The sequence below is a fragment of the Suricata suricatta genome, chromosome 1, assembly GCF_006229205.1.
Source record: "Suricata suricatta isolate VVHF042 chromosome 1, meerkat_22Aug2017_6uvM2_HiC, whole genome shotgun sequence".
Classification (NCBI taxonomy): Eukaryota; Metazoa; Chordata; class Mammalia; order Carnivora; family Herpestidae; genus Suricata; species Suricata suricatta.
Genome location: NC_043700.1, coordinates 24,093,160 through 24,114,993, shown reverse-complemented (window position 1 = coordinate 24,114,993; position 21,834 = coordinate 24,093,160). Strand labels below are relative to the sequence as shown.

The 21,834-nt window shown below is 44.1% G+C and overlaps 1 long non-coding RNA gene across 1 annotated transcript; it reads left to right on the top strand.

Annotated features, from left to right (window-relative positions):
* Positions 1–15,838: 15,838 nt before the first annotated feature.
* On the top strand, positions 15,839–21,342 carry LOC115287585. Its single transcript, XR_003906561.1, has 2 exons — positions 15,839–16,338; positions 21,002–21,342. It is a non-coding gene; the product is annotated as an uncharacterized LOC115287585 (long non-coding RNA).
* The last annotated feature ends 492 nt before the right edge of the window (positions 21,343–21,834 follow it).

The window sequence follows — 21,834 nt, the reverse complement described above, 5'->3', positions numbered from 1 at the left end:
ACTCAGTCCTCTCTGATCCACCTGTTTGACGACATCTGTTTCTGGAGTTGGGGGAATCAAAATCAAGTTTACTTAGGAGTCTTCTGCACTCCAACAAGCCAGCTTAGTGTTGAACTATACCAGCAAGACGATGAACATATATTTTATATGTTATAAACTCTAGGTTCAAATCTTTATAGATCCTTTACCAGAAACGAGTAGGACTATTTCAAAAACAAGCAAACAACAACAATCAAACTGCCATCCTGAACACTGGATGTCCTCAGACTATGAGAACTGTTGTGTTCAGTTTTAGGACTTCTTAAAGGTCATTCTTCAGACTTCTGACTTATTGCCTTATTGGGAATAATCAGGCATGGAGACAGATTGAGGGAACCAAGCATGGAGGTGTAAGGAGGGCAGAGAAGACAGGAAATGAGAAAGCAAGATTCAGAGGCAAGCCACCTGCTTTAGTACTTGCCTGGAACCAGCCGTGATAACTTCCCACAACCCCAGAAGGGGACTCATGAGTCTTAGTCTGCTCAAGCTGCTACAAAAATTGCCACAGACTGGGTAGTTTATAAACAATGGAAATTTATTTCTCATAGTTCTGGAAGCTAGAAAGACCAAGATGAAGGTGCCAATAGATTTGATGCTGATGAGGATCCACCTTCTAGTCATAGATGGCCATGTTCTTGCATCCTCACATGTTGGAAAGGGCAAAGGAGCGTTCAGGGATCCCTTTTTTGAGGGCACTAGTCCCACTGTGATGAGGTTTCCACACTAATGACCTAAGCACATCCCAAAGACCCCACCACCTAATTTATCACCTTGAGAATCAGACTTCAATTGTATGAATTTGGGGGAACAAACATTCAGTCTATGGTGTTACTCTTACCAGCCCTTTCCTGAAATCATAAAGACATTTGTACAGCTATTCTAGTCTTCAAGATCATGGAAGCTTTATAGAATTCTTCATGGTGTAGAGTTCAATTTCAGAGCTTATAACAGATTCCTTCCAAAGTCAGAAAGACTTTAAGAATAGTGCCTTTTATATATGTCCTTTTATTGCTGACCATTCCCATAACCATGATGATAGAGACAGTTTTCTGTTTTCCTAAAGGAGTAACCGATTTCCTCTCCCCTACCCCTCAATCTTACTGGCTTTATTTTGAGTGTGCAAAACTTAACATGGCACTAAAAGCCAAAACTACTCAAAAAGATCTATTCAGAGAAGTATTGCTCCCCTGACCATCTTTCCATCCTCTCCACCTGACTTCCACCAATCCGCTGTGACAAGCAAGCTCAGTAATTTCTTATCTTCCTAGTGGGGTTTTTTTTTTTTTGCACAAATGAGCAGATATAAGACTCTTCTTTTTTGCACACACATTAGTATACCAGAACTGCAAGAGCACTTTGCTTTTCTCTTAGCAGTGTGTCAACAAAAACTTCCTTAAAGCAAGGAGGCGACTGGACCTCTCCCTTGATCCAGAGAATTAACCCAGTCCATCACCCTCCACCAAGGTGATAAAAGTGTCGTTTGCACTGCTTAGAGAGCCTTAATTCACCAAACTTTTAAAGATCCCTCTCTGGTATTGCCCCTTGGTTCTTAGGACAACCCATATTATTTTCTCTGGGAGCCATGGACTGCATTTCCTCTTACACAGATACCAAGAGACTCATCCCAAACCACAGTCAACATCAACAGCAGAGTTAAATGATGATATTTGTTCTCAGGTGCTTCCTCCTCCCTGGAGTGACTCCGCTAGTCCTTGCCCTTGGACCCTAACACTTCTTTGATAAACTCCTCACTGACCCCTTGCAGCAAACCCCACCTACAGACTATGACCAGGTCTTCGAGGAAAACACGTCCCGGAAAGAGGGTCTAGAAAATAGATTGTGCGACTCTGGCTCAGCTTTTCTGCAGCACCAGTGTGGTCCTCACCCCTTTCCCTGAATCCAGAGCTCTGCAATGGAAGCAGTGAGGTTCCGCTCATTGAGATCCTTGATGGAACCGAGAATTAACTCTTACACAAAAGAGGCTTGATGATGTTGGTCTTGGCAGAGTCCAACATGAGTCATGCACTGTTTCAAGTACCTGATTAAATATGGATAAAAGGAAGGAACTTGCTGGGCATTTTTGTCCCGTGGACTGGTTTCTTGGGAAGGCAGGGGTTGGGGGAGGGACTTGGGGGGAGGAGCTGTGCTCTTGGCACAGAAGGCACACAAGGGCACAGGGCAGAGAGCGCCTTCTTGGCCAGTGCCCACTGTACCCCTTCTGCTGGGCTTGGCAGCCTCCTCCGGCCATGAATCACACATTTGATAGCTGCCCTCGTCCTGCAGACAGGCCTGGCCTGTGCCAGCTGCTGGTCTTGGCTCATCGCTGGACAGCCCCCTTCATTTCAACTCTGAAAGGCAGTGGCCCACTGGAGAAAGCCCTGGAATGAAGATAACCAAGGGCGTTGTAGCATGGGGATTGCAGCTCTGGTAGAATAACCATTTCTACACAGCGTCCAGTCCCATGAGGGCTCCTGAAAAGGATTTTCATGAGGGTGCACATGGGTGTCTGTTTGCCACTCTCCTGGAGCAGTTTGCCAGAGGTCTGCGATTATCACCTTCCATGGCGCAAGCTTTGGAAGGTCTGGAATTTCTCCTTTGTGGCTTCTCTAAAGCTACCTTGAAGGGAAAGAAAGGAGGTAGGAGAGAGACACTTAATATTCCTGGGGTGATGTTATTCAGAGCACGGCACAGGCCCTGAGAATGGCTACAGCTTGGCCCTGCTGTGTGTCTGTAGATGGACACCACGATGTTTATTGAACAGAAACTGGCCACATAATTCAGGTCCTTTGTCTAGTTTGACTCCCGTACTCCTGAGGTCTGAGCACCGAGAAAGGAATGCCTTAGTGGGAAACTTTTTTTTTGCTTTTGCTTTCAGGGGTAGAATTTAGTGATTCATCACTTACATACATACCCAGTGCTCATCACAAGTGCCCTCCTTAATGCCCATTACCCATCTAGCCCAACCCCCCCCCTCCATCTCCCCTGCAGTAACCCTCAGTTTGTTCCCTATAGTTAAGAGTCTGTGTTCTGGCTTGCCTCTCTTTTTCCCTCTGTTCATCTGTTTTGTTTCTTAAGTTCTACATATGAGTGAAATAATATGGTATTTGTCTTTCTCTGACTGATTTATTTTGCTTAGCATAACATTGTGTAGCTCCATCCACATCCTTGCAAATGGCAAGGTTTCATTCTTTTTTTATGGATGACACTTGGGCTCTTTCCATAGTTTGGCTATTTTTGATAATGCTACTCTAAACATTGGGGTGCATGTGACCCTTTGAATCAGTACTCCTGTATCCTTGGGGTTAATACCTAGTAGTGCATTTGCTCGGTCATAGGGTAATTCTATTTTCAGGTTTTTGAGGACCCTCCATACTGTTTTCCAGAGTGGTTGCACCAGTTTGCATTCCCACCAGCATTGTAAGAGGGGTCCCCTTTCTCTGCATCCCCACCAACACCTGATGTTTCCTGTGTTGTTAATTTTAGCCATTCTGACAAGTGTGAGGTGGTATCTCATTGTGGTTTTTATTTGTATTTCCCTGATGATGAGTGATGTTGAGCATCTTTTCATGTATCTGTTAGCCATCTAGATGATTTCTTTGGGAAAAAGTCTCTTCATGTCTTCTGCCCATTTCTTCACTGAATTATTTATTTTTGGGGTGTTGAGTTTGATAAGTTCTTTATAGATTTCGGATACTAACTCTTCATCAGATAGGTCATTTGCAAATATCTTCTCCCAGTCTGGAGGTAGCCTTTTTGTTTTGTTGATTATTTTCTTCACTATGCAGAAGTTTTTATCTTGATGAAGTCCCAATAGTTCACTTTTGCTTTTGTTTCCCTTGCCTCAAGAGACATGCCTATAAAGAAGTTGCTATGGCTGATGTCAGAAGTTAGTGCCTGTGCTCTCCTCTAGGATTTGATGGTTTCCTGTCTCACACTTAAGTCTTTCATCCGTTTTGAATTTACTTTTTGTATGGTAGAAGATAGGTGGTCCAGTTTCATTCTTTTGCATGTAGCTGTCCAATGTTTCAACACCGTTTGTTGAAAAGACTGTTTTCTCTTTTCCCATTGGATATTCTTTCCTGCTTTGTTAAATATTAGCTGACCATATAGTTCTGGGTTCATTTCTGGATTTTCTATTCTGTTCCATTGATCAGAAAATTGACATAGAGATGTCTATTTTTCTGCCAGTACCATACTGTCTTCATCAGTACAGCATTGTCATATGACTTGAAGTACAGAATTGTGATGCCTCCAGCATTGCTTTTTTTTTTTTTCAAGATTGCTTTGTCTATTTGGAGTCTTTTGTGTTTCCATACAAATTTTAGGATTGTTTATTCTAGCTCTGTGAAAAATACTGGTGGTGTTTTGATAGGGATTGCATTAAATGTGTAGATTGCTTTAGGTAGTATCAACTTTCTAACATTTGTTCTTCCAATCCATGGACATGGAATGTTTTTCCATTTCTTTGTGTCATCTTTTCTTTGATTTCTTTCATAAATGTTTTATAATTTTCAGCATACAGCTCTTTTACCTCTTTGGTTTTGTTTATTCCTAGGTATCTTACGGATTTGGGTGTACTTGTACATAGGGTCAATTCCTTGATTTCTCTTTCTGCTGCTTTGTTCTTGGTTTATAGAAATGGAACAGATTTCTGTATGTTGATTTTGTATCCTGCTACTTTACTGAATTTGTATATCAGTTCTAGCAATTTTTTGGTGGAATCTTTTGGGTTTTCTATGTGGAGTATCATGTCATCTGCAAATAGCGAAAGTTTGACTTTTTTCTTGCTGATTTGGATGCCGTTTATTTCTTTTTGTTGTTAGAGTGCCGAGGCTAGGACTTCCAGTGGTGAGAGTGGACATCCCTGTCTTGTTTCTGACCATAGAGGAAAAGCTCTCAGCATTTCCCTGTTGAGGATTATATTATCTATTGGTCTTTTGTATATGGCCTTTATGCTGATGAGGTATGTTCCCTCTATCCCTACTTTGTTGAGGGTTTTTATCATGAGTGGATATTGTACTTTGTCAAATGCTTTTTGGGCATCTATTAAGAAGATCCTATGTTTTTTAACCTTTCTCTTACTAATGTAGTGTATCATGCTGATTGATTTGTGAATATTGACCCACACATACAGCCCAGGAATAACCCCACTTGATTGTGATGAATGATTCTTTTAATGTGCTTTTAGATTCAATTTGCTAATAATACTTTGTTGAGAATTTTTGCATCTATGTTCATGAGGGATATTGGTCTGTAGTTCCTTTTCTTAGTGGAGTCTTTATCTGGTTTTGGAATCTGGGTAATGCTAGCCTCATAGAATGAGTTTGGAAGTTTTCCTTCCATTTTTATTTTTTTGGAATAGTTTGAGAAGAATAGGTATTAACATTTCTTTAAATATTTGGTAGAATGCCCCTGGAAGCTGCCTGACTTTTGTTTATTGGGACATTTTTGATTACTGATTCAATTTCTTTGCTGGTTATCTGTTCAAGTTTTCTATTTCTTCCTGTTTTAGTTTTTTAGGTTATATGTTTCTAGGAATTTATCCATTTCTTCCAAAATGTCTGATTTTTTGGCATATAATTTTTCATAATATTCTAATTGTTTGTATTTCTGTGGTATTCGCCATTATTTCTCCTCTCAATTGTGATTTTATTTATTTAGGTCATTGGTCTTTTCTTTCTGGTAAGTCTGGTAAGAAGTTTATCAATTTTGTTAATTTTTTCAAAGAACCAGCTCCTGGTTACATTGATCTACTATGTTTTTTAGTTTCTGTATCATTTATTTCTGCTTCAATATTTAATATTTCTGCTACCTTTAGGCTTCATTTGTTATTTTTTTATTTAGCTCCTTTAGGTGTAAGGTTAGGTTGCTTATTTGAGATTTTTACACTTCTTGAGGTAGACCTGTATTGCTGTAAACTTCCCTCTTAGGACTGTTTTTGCTGCATCCCAAAGGTTTGGAATCACCATATTTTAGTTTTCATTTGTTTCTGTGTATTTTTAAAATTTTGTGTTTAACTTCCTGGTTGACCCATTCATTCTTCAGTATCACGCATGTTCTTTAGCCACCATGTATTTGTGGTCTTTCCAAATTTTTCCTTGTGGTTGACTTCAAGTTTTATAGCATTGTGGTCAGAAAAGATGAATGATATGGTCTCAGCCTTTTTGTACTTGTTGAGCCCTGATACATGACCTAGTGTGTGATCTATGTGCACTTGAAAAGAACGTGTATTCTGCTTTAAGAAGGAATGTTCTCAATATATCAGTTAAGTCCATCTGGTCCAAAAGTCATTCAAACTCATTGCTTACTTGTTTATTTTCTTCTTAGAAGATCTATCCATTGATACAAGTGTGTTGCTAAAGTACCCTACTATTATTGTTTACTATTAATGTGTTCCTTTATGTTTGTTATTGTTTTATATAGGTGGGTGTTCTCCAGTTGGGAGCATAAGTATTTACAATTGTTAGATCTTCTTGGATTGTCCCCTCTATTGTGATATAGTGCCCTTCTTCATTTCTTGTTACAACTTTGGTTTAAAATTTAGCTTTTCTGATAGAAGTATTGCTACTCTGCCTTTCTTTTGACATAATAGGCAACCTTTCATTCATAGACCCCTTGGATTGCATAAACAGAAGTTATTAGTTTGGCTTCTAATGAAAATATTAGAAAACTATGAATGACATCATAATAGTCTTTTTGTTTGCCTGACTTCTCTGTTCCAAAGACTTAAAGTCCTGGTATTTGAAGTATTATTTTACCATCTTACATTTCTCTGATATATGTGGGAATCCAGACAGGTTATCTACATTTAAAGAGACAATTGAAGTCTGGAAAGATGACTTAATGGGTGAAGTGTTCATCTAGAACTAGTGTCTAGGCCTTCCATCTCTTACAAGTACCACTGTACCATTTGTGCAGCCAGGTGTCCACTGGGAACCCATCAACATCCGGGCTGTCCATCAGTGTTGAGCTCACATCTTACCCTTCCCTTGAAAGCTAGTGTCCCTTTCTCCTCTGCATTCACTCACTTCTGGGTGGTTCATGGCTCAGTACTCTTGACCCACTACTGATCACCTTTCGGGAGACGAATACTGGTTTTTTTTTTTATCTTATTAAAATAAGAGTGGCAATGTAGTATATTCCTTCTCACTAAGTAGACTCTGAGCCCCTTGAGGTCAGTGACTATATCTGAAACAACTTTGTTGCCCCATTCCCTATCTCCTTACGTTGCACCTTAGAGGCTTAATAACTGTGTTCCTGACATTTATGATGAGGCCTGGTTTACAGTTGGTGACGATGCCCACTGCTTAGGAAAGACGACACCCCACAAGTCACACGGGGCTTTATGGCTGAGAAAGCACTTTCACACAGCTCACCTCACACCACCTCCCCAGAGTCATACAATGACCCCCAGCACAGAGCATGACAGTGAGCCTCAGAGAGACTGAAGTGACTTGCCAGAGTCATGACTGGTGAGTAATGGGACTGAGGCTGGAGCCGGATCATCTGTCTTCACATCCAGCATTCTTTCCCCCACAACAGAGGCACCCCACTGTTTCTGAAGCATTAGTGAGCTTTCCTTCATGCTGGGACCCCCGTGGTCTCTCTTTTCCACCAAAGCTGCTCCGTTTTTGCTACATTGACAGCCTCCACTGCAACATGACTGCATAATTCTCCATTATTGATTTCAAAGTTAAGTGCAAAGGAACATTTTATGGGTTTTTTTTAGGCATGTCAGGCAAATACTATGCATGTCTCTGAAATGTGCAGTGTTGAGGTGGGTAGTAACAGATGTGCACAAGTTTTATTAGAAATGTTTTCAGTTGAATTACCCTAGATGCACTCCCAAAGTGTCAGTGCTTCGTGCAGTAACACCCACCCCCACCCCCAAAGGAACACATTCTCTCTTGGATCCTCCACTCTTACCCAGGCCACTGGCTATGCCAAATTGCCAGCCCCTGCTTCACCGAGGCCTCATGATGCCTGTCAGATGGGCACACGGGGGATGTCCAAGGCATCTTGCCCATTCATTCCCTGCCAAGCCCTGTGCTAGGCTCTGCACATGCCAGCCTTGAAATCGCTGTGACTCCACAGTCACCTTCCTGAGGTGTCTCCATCCCTCGGGCTTGTCAGCCTGGTGCCAGCTTCAAGCAGGACAACTGGACAGTGGAAGCATTGTAGTTTGGTTTTTTTGTTTGTTTGTTTGTTTGGTTGGTTGGTTGGTTGGTTGGTTGGTTTTTGCCAGACTGCTGTAAAACACCAAATTCCATTTTCCGCAACAAACTGAGGCTACCTGGGCAGAAAAGGAGTACGAATCTTCACATTTCCCAACCTGCTGATTTTTCACTCTGTACGGTGAGATGTTTTTCTTAGGGCTGAGTGTTAGTAAGACTCCAAGCCGGGTGGGTGGGTCACCTCGGGTTTATAATGAGGCTATCCCAACTTTCCCAGCAACTGAACCTCTTCAGTGGGGCTCAGGATAGCAGGGCGCAGTGCTGAACGCGCTGTGATCTTAGCCCTACAGGCAGCATATTTACTAGGTCACTTGTAACAGCAAACTCGCTCTACAGGACGTCCCTATACATGGGACTTGTTCTATAGAAAGCACGCTTTTCTTCAATGCTTAGGCAAAACTTAGGATGAAGTTTTATGAGAACCACCTAAACCCATAAGCATACATAAGTTTACAAATCTTTTAAATGTTTGTCAGTGATTTTAAAGGAATGTCATTGAGCAAAAAATTCCATAATGCAGGGCTCTGCCCTCTGGGTTTCCCCACATTTGGATGAGCTTTAAGAGACGCTCTTATTTCTTGGCCATGGCCCAGGGGTGCCTTGTTTTTGAGTTGCTTCTCAGCATTATGTTTTCACAGCCAGAATGCAATTCTCCAAAGCAACGTTCTTTAGCCTGGGATAAAGGGATCCGCAAACCTCATGAACCTATCCCAGTGTCCCTGACAGCTACACCGGGTGGACTTCAGACCTCCGTCTGGTTTCTCTCCATTTCTGGGTCAGGAAGGTCTGTGAAAGTGAGCTAAATCCTCAGCAGATTGTTTCATCAGCCCCAGTGAAGGCATGTCAGGGCGCTGCCAAGAAGAATCTGGTTTCAGAAGCAACTTTCCTTTTAAAGTGCTAGGGTAATCGCTTCTACCCAAACTCATGAGGATCGCATTGCAGGAAGCAAACACAGGATAGCAGGACATCTTAGCAGATGAGCGTCTTCCTTCTCCCGCCTCCCCAGCCTCCAGACAAATAGCTCTCTGGGGGAGTGATGTCTACTTCAAAGCCACTTGTCACTCAGTGGGTCTCCCAGATGGGGAAGTGTTTACTTTGGCTGAGAACACCGAAATCTCTGCATCTGGAGCCAGGGGCTGACTGCCTTGGAAGCTCTCTGGCTGCAGCCGGCTGGGTTTGCAGGTGGCTTGCCTTTCTCCCGGCTCCCATCATCCAGAAAGGTCAGAGGAAGTTAAGATAATATGAGGGTCCTGGAGAGGACTGAAGATCTCCACGGTGTGCAGAGGCTGCTGGGCAGGCCATCGGGGTCGTACAACCTCTTTTAAAGCTCTGAGTTGGTACTATTCCATTCTTCGTAAAATCTGGGATCTTGAGAGATGCTAAAATTAGGTTTGTAATAATACCTAAGAGGTAGAAATATGTAAATCTTCCTATTTAACTCCTTCTTGCATCCATAGACATCCTTCAGGAATTTGTTTGTATTCAAAAGCCAACAAAACATGGGACATGCCACAATCCTGGGGTGAGAAGTGTCTCTCTGTCAGTCACTGCACTGTAATGTGATCACTGTTTGATGTCCTGGACCCTAAGCAATTTCCTCAGTCATTGACTGTTTGATTGATAGAAAATTATAGCAATGTTACTAAGAGCTGTGATTAAAGTTTCCCTAAATCAGTTTTACATGCAGCATGAATTGCCTGTCCAGTATCCTTAGTAAGGAACAGGATGGCCCTATGGGAAAAACTGGAAATCAAAGGCATGACCATGTCCTGTGACTTTTAGACATGAGACTGATGGAAGCAAGGAAAAGATTATTGGGAAAGATAGGGAAAGTCAGGAAACAGTGACCGAAATAAGTCAGTGCTGAGTCAGGGCTTGAAAAATGGGATAGTCATTTTCTTAGAGAGCTCTAACCACTGGAACTTGGCCAAGCCTTGCGAAATTGTATAGCACGTAAAATTTGCACACAAACGCCTTTCAAACGTAACTTTTTTCATCAGTGTTTTCTGTGTGCCTTGTTTCACCAATGCTTCTTCAAATTCTTTAAAAACAACCATTCTCTTCTCTTTTACATCATTTAAAACGTGATCCAGGAGGCAGAGGCCTCTGCTTCCCTGGGAACTTGCTAAAAATTCAGAATCTCAGTCCCCACCCTGGACCTACTGAATCAGAATCTGCATTTTAAGAAGATCCCCAGGTAATTTGTGTGCACATTAAAATATGGGAAGTGTTGCTGGATGCAACACTTTTATATATGTAGCTTGCCAATCTTTAAGCCTAATAACTATCATATAAATGCTTTCCTTTTAAAAAACTCGACTGAGCTATGATTCACATGATGTACAATCACCCATTCAGAGTTTACAGTTCAATAGCTTTTAGTAAATGCTGAGTTTTGCACCCATCACCGCAATTGATTTTAGAACATTTCTGTTACTCTCCAAAAGAACCCCCCACAAGCTAGCCACCGCCTCCCACGCTCCCGTCTTCCCCAGGCCTGGCCAACTCCTAATCTACTTTCTGTCTTTATAGTTGTGCCTATTCTTGATTTCCCACAAATGAAGTCATACAATCTAAGCTCTTTGGTGACGATCTTTTGCACTCAGCATATTTTCGAGGTTCATCAATGTCATAACATGTATCAGTACTTCATTTATTTTTATTGCAAATAATATTCCATGGTGTGGCTATACCACATTTGATTTGTCCATGGGTACTGCAGATGGACGTTCAGATTGTCTCCACTCTCTGGCCAGCATGAGTAAAGCTTCCGTGAACATCACGTACAAGCGTTTGTGTGGATGTGTGTCTTCATCTCTTTGGAGTATATAGTTAGGAATGGAATCACTGGGTCATCCCTTATTAAAATATTCTTGTGTTGTGATTCAGAGAGTACACGTGCTGCTTTTCCCATTTAAAAGATGAAGAAACAAGTCCAAGAAATTGACTTGCTTGTGGAGAGGGAAAGTTCTCTAGTTCTGCCTTGAGACTTTGAGGTCAGAGGGTTGGTAAATGGCATAATTAAAGAGTAACCAAGTTAAAAGCTAGGTTTTTCCAAGTTCACTCAAAAGATTTAGTTTTTTTTTTAAGTTTATTTATTTTGATAGAGGGAGAGAGTGTGTGAGAGCAGGGAAGGGGTAGAGAGAGAATCCCAAGCAGTCTCTATGATGTTGGCACAGAGACTGACACAGGCTCAAGTTCAAGAACTGCAAGATGTAACAGAGCCAAAATCAAGAGTTGGATGCTTAACCCACTGAGCACCCAGGCACCCCTAAAAGACTTAGATTAATAAAGAAAATTGTGATCTTGAATTTACAATTGTACTCCTCCAAGTCTTAGGTAGGGACTAGGAGCCGAGCTAAAAGCTAGAGACAATGTCTCTAGCTTTTAGACTGTACTCAAATTTATTTAAAAATATTTTTTTAATGTTTTATTTATTTTTGAGAGAGAGAGACAGTGTGAGCAGGGGAAGGTCAGAGAGAGGGAGACACAGAATCTGAAGCAGGCTCCAGGCTCTGAGCTAGCTGTCAGCACACAGAGCCTGATGCGGGACTTGAACCATGAACCCCGAGATCATGACCTGAGCCAAAGCCAGACGCTCAACCGACTGAGCTACCCAGGTACCCCTGTACTCAAATTTAAAAAATAAGGTGCTTCATAACTGTTAACGTCTAATCAATGAATGAAAACATTGAATTAGAAATTAAAGTCAGTCTAAAGGGGAGACATTTTTAAAGTTAATTACACAAAGACCAAGTCCAAGACAAGCTCTCTGTCCCCAGCTTTTCCTTTACTATTATGCTAAGTAAATGGCATTGTTCCCTCTACTTCCACCAGACATTATGAATTTATGTCTTGAGGAGTTGCTTGTCCTTAGTTAAACAGCTTGATGCATTTATTTATGATTTATTTATTAGGTTTCTGTAGTACCTTTCCACTTAACAGTCCATGACACTGGTCTTGTAATCTTCAGGATGTTATTTTTATCATAAATGTGCCTAAGTATCCTTACGTTGACTGGACAGCCAACAGGGATGGTTCCCAATATAGCTAAAAAGAAGATGCAACAAAGAAACTATTACAGTGACATATATATGAATTACAAACATAAATATGACCTACAATGGAGATATGAGCCAAGGAACAAGCTAATTTTCCTTCTGGAGTTGGGGAGGGGAGGAACTGGGAAAGATCCCAGAGGAAGACATATGGAGGTCAATTTTGAAGGACAATTAAAACAATGTAAGACAGACAAGAGTGAAAAAGACATTTTATTTTTTTTAACAACTATTTGGCATATTTATTTGACATAAATTAAACTGCACATATTTATATTTCAGATTTGGTAGATTTTGACATGTATATGTACCCATGAAATCATGCCACAATCAAGATGTTGAACATAATCATCACTCCCAGAAGTTTACTTGTGGCCCATGTAATGCCTCCCTCCTGCCTTGCTGCACCCATCCCACACCCATCCCATCCCCAAGGAGCCATTGATAGGCTTTCTCTCCTCTGCATTAATTTACATTTTTCTAGAGTTGTATGTTCATGCAATCTTAGAGCATGTACCCTTTTCATTCAGGGGTCATCGTTTTGAGATTCACCTGTGTTGGTATGTGTATCAGTAGTTTCTTTCTTTTCATTGTTGAGCAGGTTTCCATTGTAAGGATTTATCGCATGGTATTCATCACCTTTTGATGGATATTTGAGTTTGTTTCTTTTATCATATTGCTGCTGAGAACACACATGTACAAATGTTCCTTTCTTTTCTCTTGGGTAAATACCTAGTTGTGGAATGACTGGGTTACACGGCTGATGTTTGTTTAACATTTGAGACCCTGCCAAATAGTTTTCCAGAGTAGGTACACCATCCTACACAGTCACCTGCTGTGCTTGAGAGGTCCGGATCCCCCACATGGCGTGGGCTGGCCAGTCTTTTTCATCTTAATTGTACATGGGTTGTGGTGGGAGAGGACATTTCTGAGGATCCCCTTGGGAGAGAATCACTGAGGCAATACCCACATTTTAAATCTCTTACTTCCTATGGCAAATTGTTTTCAATTTGTTTTCAATCAAACTCTTCATTCATTGACCCTCCTGACAAGGACATCATCTTATTGGCCTTCGCATTTTAAAATCCTCCTTCATCTCCTTGAGAATTCCTATACTGAAAGGCTCCGTGTACCATCATTCCTCTGGGACAATGCGTATAAAGGGTCTCTGAGGGATTCCTGATGTTATCTTTGGCCTCCACTGTGGCCCTGCTCTTCCAGGAATCTCTCCATGGGTAAGGACTCTATACACCAGGTAGCAGGAATGTGGCGGGGCGGAGAGCCCGAAACACAGATCATGGAGGGGAAGGGAAAGCATAGTTAAGGGCTGATGTCGATACCATGAACTGGTCTTTTGCCCAATTATAAAACTTGGCGTTCCTTAAAGCCCAATTAAAACTACAGCTTTTATTTTTCTGTCTTCTCAAGCACCAACTCATTATTGGTAATCACTTATTAATGTGTTTATTTTTTAAAAAATGTTTACTTATTTTGAGAGAGAAAGTGAGAGAGCAAGTGGGGGGAGGAACAGAGAGAGAAGGAGACAGAGAATCCCAAGCAGGCTCTGTGCTGTTAGCGCAGAGCCCGATGCGGGGCTCAATCCCAGGAACTGGGAGATCATAACCTGAGCTGAAGTCAAAAGCCAGATGCCTACCCAACTCAGTCACCCAGGCATCCCTATGTTTATTTTTTTTTAATAATCAGTCCATCTAAAATCTTTCGGGAAAAAGTTTAGCCTGGGGTTTACATTAGAAGAGAATCTGTAATGTCTTTTCCAGTTCTGTGGCTCTCTGGATGCTATTTCCACTTGACAAAACCAATAGACTATCGCTTCTGTCTATTCAGCAAAGTCTGCCTTTTACGGATGTTAGGGAACTTTATGGTTAATGCAGCCCCCACACCTTGCCTTGACATTTAGCTTGAGAGTTCAGCGATTCCTCTCTCCTGTCCAGTTTTTACCCACTGTGATTCTTCATAGGGACAGTCTGGCCATATTTTGAGGTTTGTCCCCTTAGACAAATGGCTCATTCCAACCTAAAAAGGGAGTAGACATGGCAGTTGTTTTTAAACACTAGCAGACCCACCTGAGGGCCATGTGCAAGGCATCAGGCCTTCCTGGCCCACAGGGGGACTTTGATCAGAGGGACACAGATGAGAACTGGAATCTGCCTTTTGGTTGTGGCCGGAACCCTCCATGTGGTTGGTGGTCCTGGGTGGTATGTGAGACATAGGTGTTCTGAGGGCCTTGTCCTGGGGCCGAGGGGCTGGTTCAAGACAAGCTGATAATAACTGGATTCAACCATTCTTTTAACTTATGGTTAAAGTTATTCAAATATCTGAATGATTAAGATTCTCTATAGCCACTATTAGCAATGAAGGCCCCTAAAGATAAGAGCCTCTCTCCTATTCTTTCTCACTGTCTTTCCTCTCAAGGACATTGCTTTTTTTCTTCTTCTTCCCTCCTCTTACATTATCTTTCTCTTTCACCCTCTTTGGCTTTCTCTTGGTTTCCACCTTCCATTCCTGGGGAGACATTTCTACCTGTGAAAACACTGCCCTGACCATTCCGCCCCCCACAGGGATTTACCAGATGACCCTTGGGCCCTGTCCAGGTGGCCAGACCTCGGGGGACACTGTGCCCACCTTCCTAGGCAAAGCTTCAGACCTGAAATCCTAACCCAGCTGCTAAAACCTGCTGAGGAATTTCTCCGCCACACCTGTTCTTTCCTGGCCGTTTATCAGGTCAGCATAAGTCCCCCTTTGGCATAACTGAACGCTGGTGATTTTCTACAATAATGCCACCACGGTCTAAGTGTTTATGCTCCTGTGTCCTTTGGGTGATGGCAGAAGATGAAACTAGCTCCATTTAAATAAAGAAGGAAACAGGAGGACATCAAAGTCACCACATCATCTAATTGGGGGGCTACCCCACGTGTAAATTTTTCAGCTTTTTTTCAACACTTTTCATCTGAGTCAGTAGACCTTATTGTGTCATTTGAACCAATCTAACCTTTTCCACTGCCCCTCACAGGGCTCACACAGACTCATGGAGACGGGGAAGAATCCGCCCAAATCCTCCCCTTCCCCCTCAGCCCCGTTTTGCCTTCCCGTGTTCTTCCCAGACTGGCTGAAGGGGACGGTCCCTCAGCAGCCTCCTTCCCCATACAGGTGCCTGTGACCAGGAATATGTCCCACGGTTCCAGATGTGACCCCAACTGTGGAACAGACACCCCCACCCTCACCCCGCCAAGCACTGCTCTGGCGAGCCCCCCTTCCTGGTCAGCTCTGCACAGGGTCTCCGTCCGTGTGAAAGTGTCTGAGAAGGTGGCCCTTGCCAGATTCACAGGAAAATTGCCCACTCTCAGAGAGTGGGGTGAGGGGAAGCAGGAAGCGGCCGTGGTCAGGAACGAGATCCCCGAGCCACCTTGCAGACTGGGGTGAGATCAGGTCTGACCACTGAGGTCAGCCGGATGGAATGTTCTAGGTGACACGCCCTCCCTCGTAGGTAAGTAGTGAGTCAGAGGCTACGAGAGCAGCCCAGCCTGGCTGTGAGTGGAACTGCTCCCCACGAGCAAGAAGAGCCAGAGGGCCGGGCTGCCGTCCCCTACGACAGGAGCAGGGCATTAGTCACCCACCCCTGCTCTAGCGCCCCGGGCTGGGACAGGGGGCAGACGGTTAGTCACCCTCCCTGCTCCAGGGCTCCAGGCGAGGCTCTGCCCTGGTCCCACCGGAACCCAGTGAGTCTGCGCGGCTCTTTCCAACCAACCGACACTTGTGTTTGTTCCCCGGATGGTTTGGTCTTCAGGGCTTGCAAGCCAGTGGGAAGAAGCCGCTGAGCTCCTTGCCAGCCAGTAGGACGAAGCCATTTGCCTTCCCCTACGACCTCCGTGAGGAAGGCAGAGGCTGTAGGACACGGTCAAGGGGAGCCTCGCTCCTGGCACCTGGTAGACAGTCAGACCGACTTCACTGAGCTGAGAAACGGGATGTCTGCGCTCGCACCTCTTGCCGTAAGTCTCCTCCCCGCCTTCCCTCGCAGCCACATTTTCTCCACAAAACATACTGGAACTCAGAACAGTTCAGGGACTCAGAAATGGCAGTGCTCAGAAATGGCACTTTCGCAGATGAGAGCCGGCAGCTGGGGACCCACTACAGCAGCCTAATTGTGGGGCACAGCCTATGACCTTAAAAAAAATAGCGTGAAAATAAAAACCATAGGTCCAAAATGGTATCACTTAGGCCAAGCCACCAAATGGGGGCTAAACACCTAACCACACTGCAATTTCAACCCCTCACAGAAAGGCAGCCAGTGGTCAGTTAGGCAATTTCTGATCACCAGTGAGGTGATCTGTCACACAGGCCCTCTCCTTCTCCCAAAGGAAGAGGAGGTAAGTAAGCCACCTACGGACCCTCTGCCCTTTCCTTCTAAGGGAAGGAGACCTTGCCTGGCATAGTCCTTTGCCTTCTTTGCTGATAACTTCCTTGCACCGCCTCCTTCCTATAAATAGCTCCTCAGGGCTCCTATCTCCTTGCAAGAGGGATGCTGCCTGTTGATGCACTGTTTCTCAAATAAGGCTAATTAGATCTTCGGATTTACTTGGTTGAATTTTTGTTCTTTAACAGTAGTTTCCACAGAGGTGTCGCAGGCCTTACTAACATGGGACAAGTGCCTGGAGCCTTGAGGCCACTGGGCCAGAGTAAGGCTGAGGGACCCGAACCCGGGGGTGGGGTAAGCAGGCTGCTTGGGGCTCAGAGCGCGGTGCCCCAGGCTCACTGCTGTGAGTGGGACTGGCCTGAAGGACGGGGCCCAGGGATGGCAAACGGAGCCCTGGGCAGGTGGGGTCGTCAGCCCTTTTGCTGGCCCTCGAGGCTCCCAGGGCTGGGCCCTGCTCTGTTCTCAGAGTCCCTCCCCTGCTGGGAGTGGCCGATGGCATAGTCTGCAAGGGGTGAATGGAGAGCCTGAACTTGACCTCAGCCACAGCGAGCCATAGGGGTTAGGTCGAGAAACCCCAGCTATACCAGCCAGGTAGATGTAGGGTTTTCGGCGGGGGAGGGGCACCAGGTGACTGGTGGGCAGGACTTCTTCCTGACCATGTTCTCTGCCCACTCTTCTCGCTTGCTTCTCACAACATGGAGACGTCCTGCTCTCCTGGAGCCTGAGAGGTTCCCTTCCAATAGCCCTGATCCTCTCCTTGTGGACAATCTCAGCTCTTACCGACTCGTCTCTTTTATCCTCCTCTTCTGTCATTCAGTCTGTCACGTCGCCACCAGATTGGGTGGGTACTGCATGGCAGGCCCTTTAGCAGGCCTGGGGACCCAAGTCCCAGGCTGCCAAGGGCTCACGCTGGCATGAGAGAAACAAGCCTGTGGCATCGTGAGGACCCCTGATAAATTTTGTGATGGTGGCGAGGGAGAAACGGCAGCAGAAGAAACAGCGGGCCGCCAGGGAGATGCGCCAGGGACGCTCTCCCACCAGGAGTTTAGACCTGCAAGGTAGCACGCAGTTTCGCCCAGAGACAGGTGGCACTCATTCCGGGAAGAAGGAGGGAACTCACGGAGGCCCGGGGTTTGAGAAGCACGCTGATCTGGAGAAAGAGCGCAGCTGAGGGGCCCTGGGTTTGTTGAGGCGCAGGACCCAAGGTGAGCGGGGGCAGGGCTGGGACTTCTGCTCCCTGACCCTCTGTCGGATCCTCAAAGGCTCATCCAGTCCCTGAGTTTGGGGGAGCATTGCCCACTTTCTGCTCAGCCACCTCCCGCTGCCTCCTCTGGGGTCATTAACTAATCCCCGTCCCTCCCTCCGGGAGCTGGCTCCCGGGTCACCTATCTGGCCTGTCCTTGCTTTGACTTTGAAGTCCTGCCTGCCTTCCCATTTTGCCCGGGGTGGGGAGGAAAAACTGAGTGAGGTCAGCAGCTAATTGAAGGAGAAAGCAACCACATCAGGAATCCTAGCAAACATGTTAAACAAAAGCAGGAAGGATGTTTTAAAGGAAAATCCTCACACAGGAAGTAAGGAGACAAAAATAAAAAAGAGAAAGGGAAAAGCAAACAAACTTAGGTCACCTGTGAAAAACCACCAAGTTAGCTAATGAAATACAGGATGTGACAAAATGAATTAGAAAAAGCTGGGGAAGCGCTCAGAGCGAACCCTCAAATAGCAGTCAGTGTAAGCCCTTTTCTAAGCATAAAACACGTATTAACTCATTTAAACCACACAGAGACCCTGTGAGTAGAAAACTATTATTAACCGCACTTTATAGGCAGGGAGACTGAGGCACGAAGAAGTAAGGGAAGTGAAGAATGGCTATATGCATGGATAAGAATTAGTGGGCACATAACAGAAGTTCACAAAGAGTAAGTTTATTTGAGGGGTTTGTGAGAATTCTCACCTCGCGCCCTTCTGGTTCTCCCTGGAGAGGGTTGCATTATACGGACTGTCATGCCAGCTCGTTTAAGTCCAAGTTTGGGACTCAGACATGGCCTGGGTAAATAGCAGCCTTTTTATGTGAAAGCCAAAGTGAGTTCCGGGAAAGATAAAACCTACACACACATAAAACGGGTCCTAAAGAAGAGAGGGGCAGACAGACTAGAGATTGAGTGACCCAGGAAGGCGATGTCTGGGTATATCTTCAGATCGATCTCCTGCTGCATCCCGTGGACTCCTCCAAGCCTGAATTTTATTTTGAACAGATTATAAGTAGCATCATGTAAATAGAGCGGTTTCACAAAACGCTGAGGTATGTATCTTCTGGATCAGTTTATTGGTGGATGGCATTAAAAGGAAGTGGCAAATTCTTTCCCACTTTTCCAAGGAACTTTCTACAGCTCAGAAAGCAGGTTTCTGTATTTCAGTTCCTTCTGCATGGGCTCCAGGGTGTCTGGGTGAAAGTGAATGAGGAGCAGTGGTGCCTGTGGGGGAGGGCAGAGATTGCAGTAGCCCGCAGCCTGGCAGTGCCCAGCAGGGGTGCAGCCGGCGCTGGGTGCACACTGCTGGCGTCTAGATGAAGTAGCAGATCCCCAGCAGAGCTCTGGGACCAAATAAAAGCTGCCGTACTGCCGGGAAGCAGGGGTAGGGCTGGTAGTTACTGACGCGTCTAGCAGAGCTATGTTCAAACAGAAGAAATGTAAACAAGAGAATCTTACAAATAAATGTAGGAACAAATCCCAAAGAATCCCTGGGCGGGGGGGAACTGTGGCAAGAGCGATAAATACAAGTGGTAGCTGTAGATGTGACCTCCAATTTAAAAAAAATCAGCTAACCTGATGGGAAGAATTTGAGTTGCTCTCATTTCAACTTAGACTTTAGGCAAAATCTGCATCTTAAAAACGCGTTCGCAAATAACCATTTTTCTGAGACGAGAAAGCAGATCTTAAGTTATTACACTATTTAGTCAAAGGAGAGTTAGTGTTTAAAAAATCAATTTCTTAGAAATTCATGTTCATTTTTGTTTCCTTAAAGCTTTGCTAATTACCGATGAATCTTTTCTATTTTCCGGTGTTTGGATAATGTTGGTTTTTCTGTGGACAAAATGCAAGACTCAAGGGTATAAAAAGAAGGTTCATGGCATTTCGGTCAAGATTTGCTGCTTACCTCCCCCTACCCCACCCCTGCACGCCCCTGGTTTCAATTCATTGTGATCCTGGAGGCATGACCTTATCTGTAATCTGAATGACATTCTGGTTTCTGAAAGGGCAATACTCTGAATGGCAAATAACAAGGTGAAAGTATTGAATCTCTTTAGTCCGTCTGGATCCTAGAGCACTTTATTTTCAAGAATAGATAGTATACACAACTAACCCTCAGAGCGATCACTCCGGGTTATCCCTAATGCAACAAATACTATTCAACCTTAGCAACGTAAGAATTTTATACTGTCTGGCTTGTTCTTAATTCTTCCCTAAGGGCCTATTTGGTTTAGCATCAAATATAAGATTAAGAGACTCTAAATTTTAGTTGAACAGCCACTCAAGGGATTTCGATGATCTCTTTACACAACAGAGTGTTTGCCTGCTGCTGACGCTTCCTGTTCTGAGAGCACCGCCTTCTACATGTGGTGCACCTCCATTTCCTAATGTTGGTTTTTATTTGAAAACCAAATGAAGAATAGAATTACTCTACCCTCAAAAAATCCACTCTATTTGCTGTGGGAAATTTGGGGCAAAACAAATCTCTGTTGTTTTATACTGCATAAAGCAAAAGAAGAGAACGAAGTTGATCCTGGCTATATAATCATATAAAAGTACGCATGCATGTACATATGGGTGATTATATGTGTGTGTTTGCATGCATCTTAAATCTGCGAGACAGAAATGAAATGGGGAGCTAATAGCTCACCGGGAATTCAGACTGTGGTCTTCTAAGGCTGGTCCTGGGGTCCCGCGCCTTACCCTATGCCGTACGCAACCCAAACAGGACAGCAATTTCCCGGCCAGAGCAGAAAGAAGACAGTCTTAGTGGTTGTCAGTCCCACCAGCTGGCTGATAAATACATGTTTTTGCATAAGCAGTGAATCATAATATGACTTTTCTCATGTATTTAGACTTAAGATTCTTTTAATAGTTTTAAAAAGACAGCAAGGATAGAGAAACAGGGAAGGAGAAAGATGGTAATAAGGATGAAAGGAATGAAGGGGACTCTCTGTCTCTCTCTTTTTCTCTCCCTTTCTCTCTCTGTAGAACAGCTTTTCTCCAAAGACATTATAGCACCACATAAGGAGCTGCAGAATTCCAAAATGTCTCACCAGGAAGTTACAGACCAGAGAGGAGCTTCGGAAATGAAGCTGGGACTGGAGAATGTAACATGGAAGGTTCAGGGTTCGGCAGGGGAGCACCACGCAGCACCCATTGGCCAGATCTGGCTCAGCTGAAGATGTTTTCACGTCACCGTGCACCGGCAGAGCAAAGTCACTCTCCTAGATTATTTGCAGATGGGAAGAGATATCTGTTTTAATATTTGACCGTATTGTCTCTGCAGGGTAAATGCAAATATTTGTATACATAAACACATTTAAATGATGGCGATTGATGGTTTCACTTTCTAGAATTAATTATTTCCACATTCATAATGCTTGAGTGCATATCAGATTACTGGGTAGAGGGAGAGCACGGGGGTGCCTACAGCTCCTCATTTACAGAAGAGCAAATGGGGATGGATATCACATATGGCTTGCACATGCACAGCTTACGTAAAGTTGTATTTTTAAATGTGACGGTGTGACTAAGCGTTCAAAAACTATTTAGACTGCCTTGGAGTTCTTCGATTCCCCAAAGTCTTGAGTTTTCTGCAAAGGGAGTTGAAGTAGTAACCTTTGTTCCAACTTCATTTCCTCACAAAGGTGTCCTCTCTTCCGCTGGGCAGACCTCTTGCCCTGGTGAGAAATGCTAATGATATGGCCACAGCAACCAAATAAAGGGTTAGGTGCTGCTAGGGAAAGAATATTACTCATAACTCGGTATACATCCTGTCAATTATTCTGCCCTGATGAATCGTCTGTGACGGGAAACTAGGA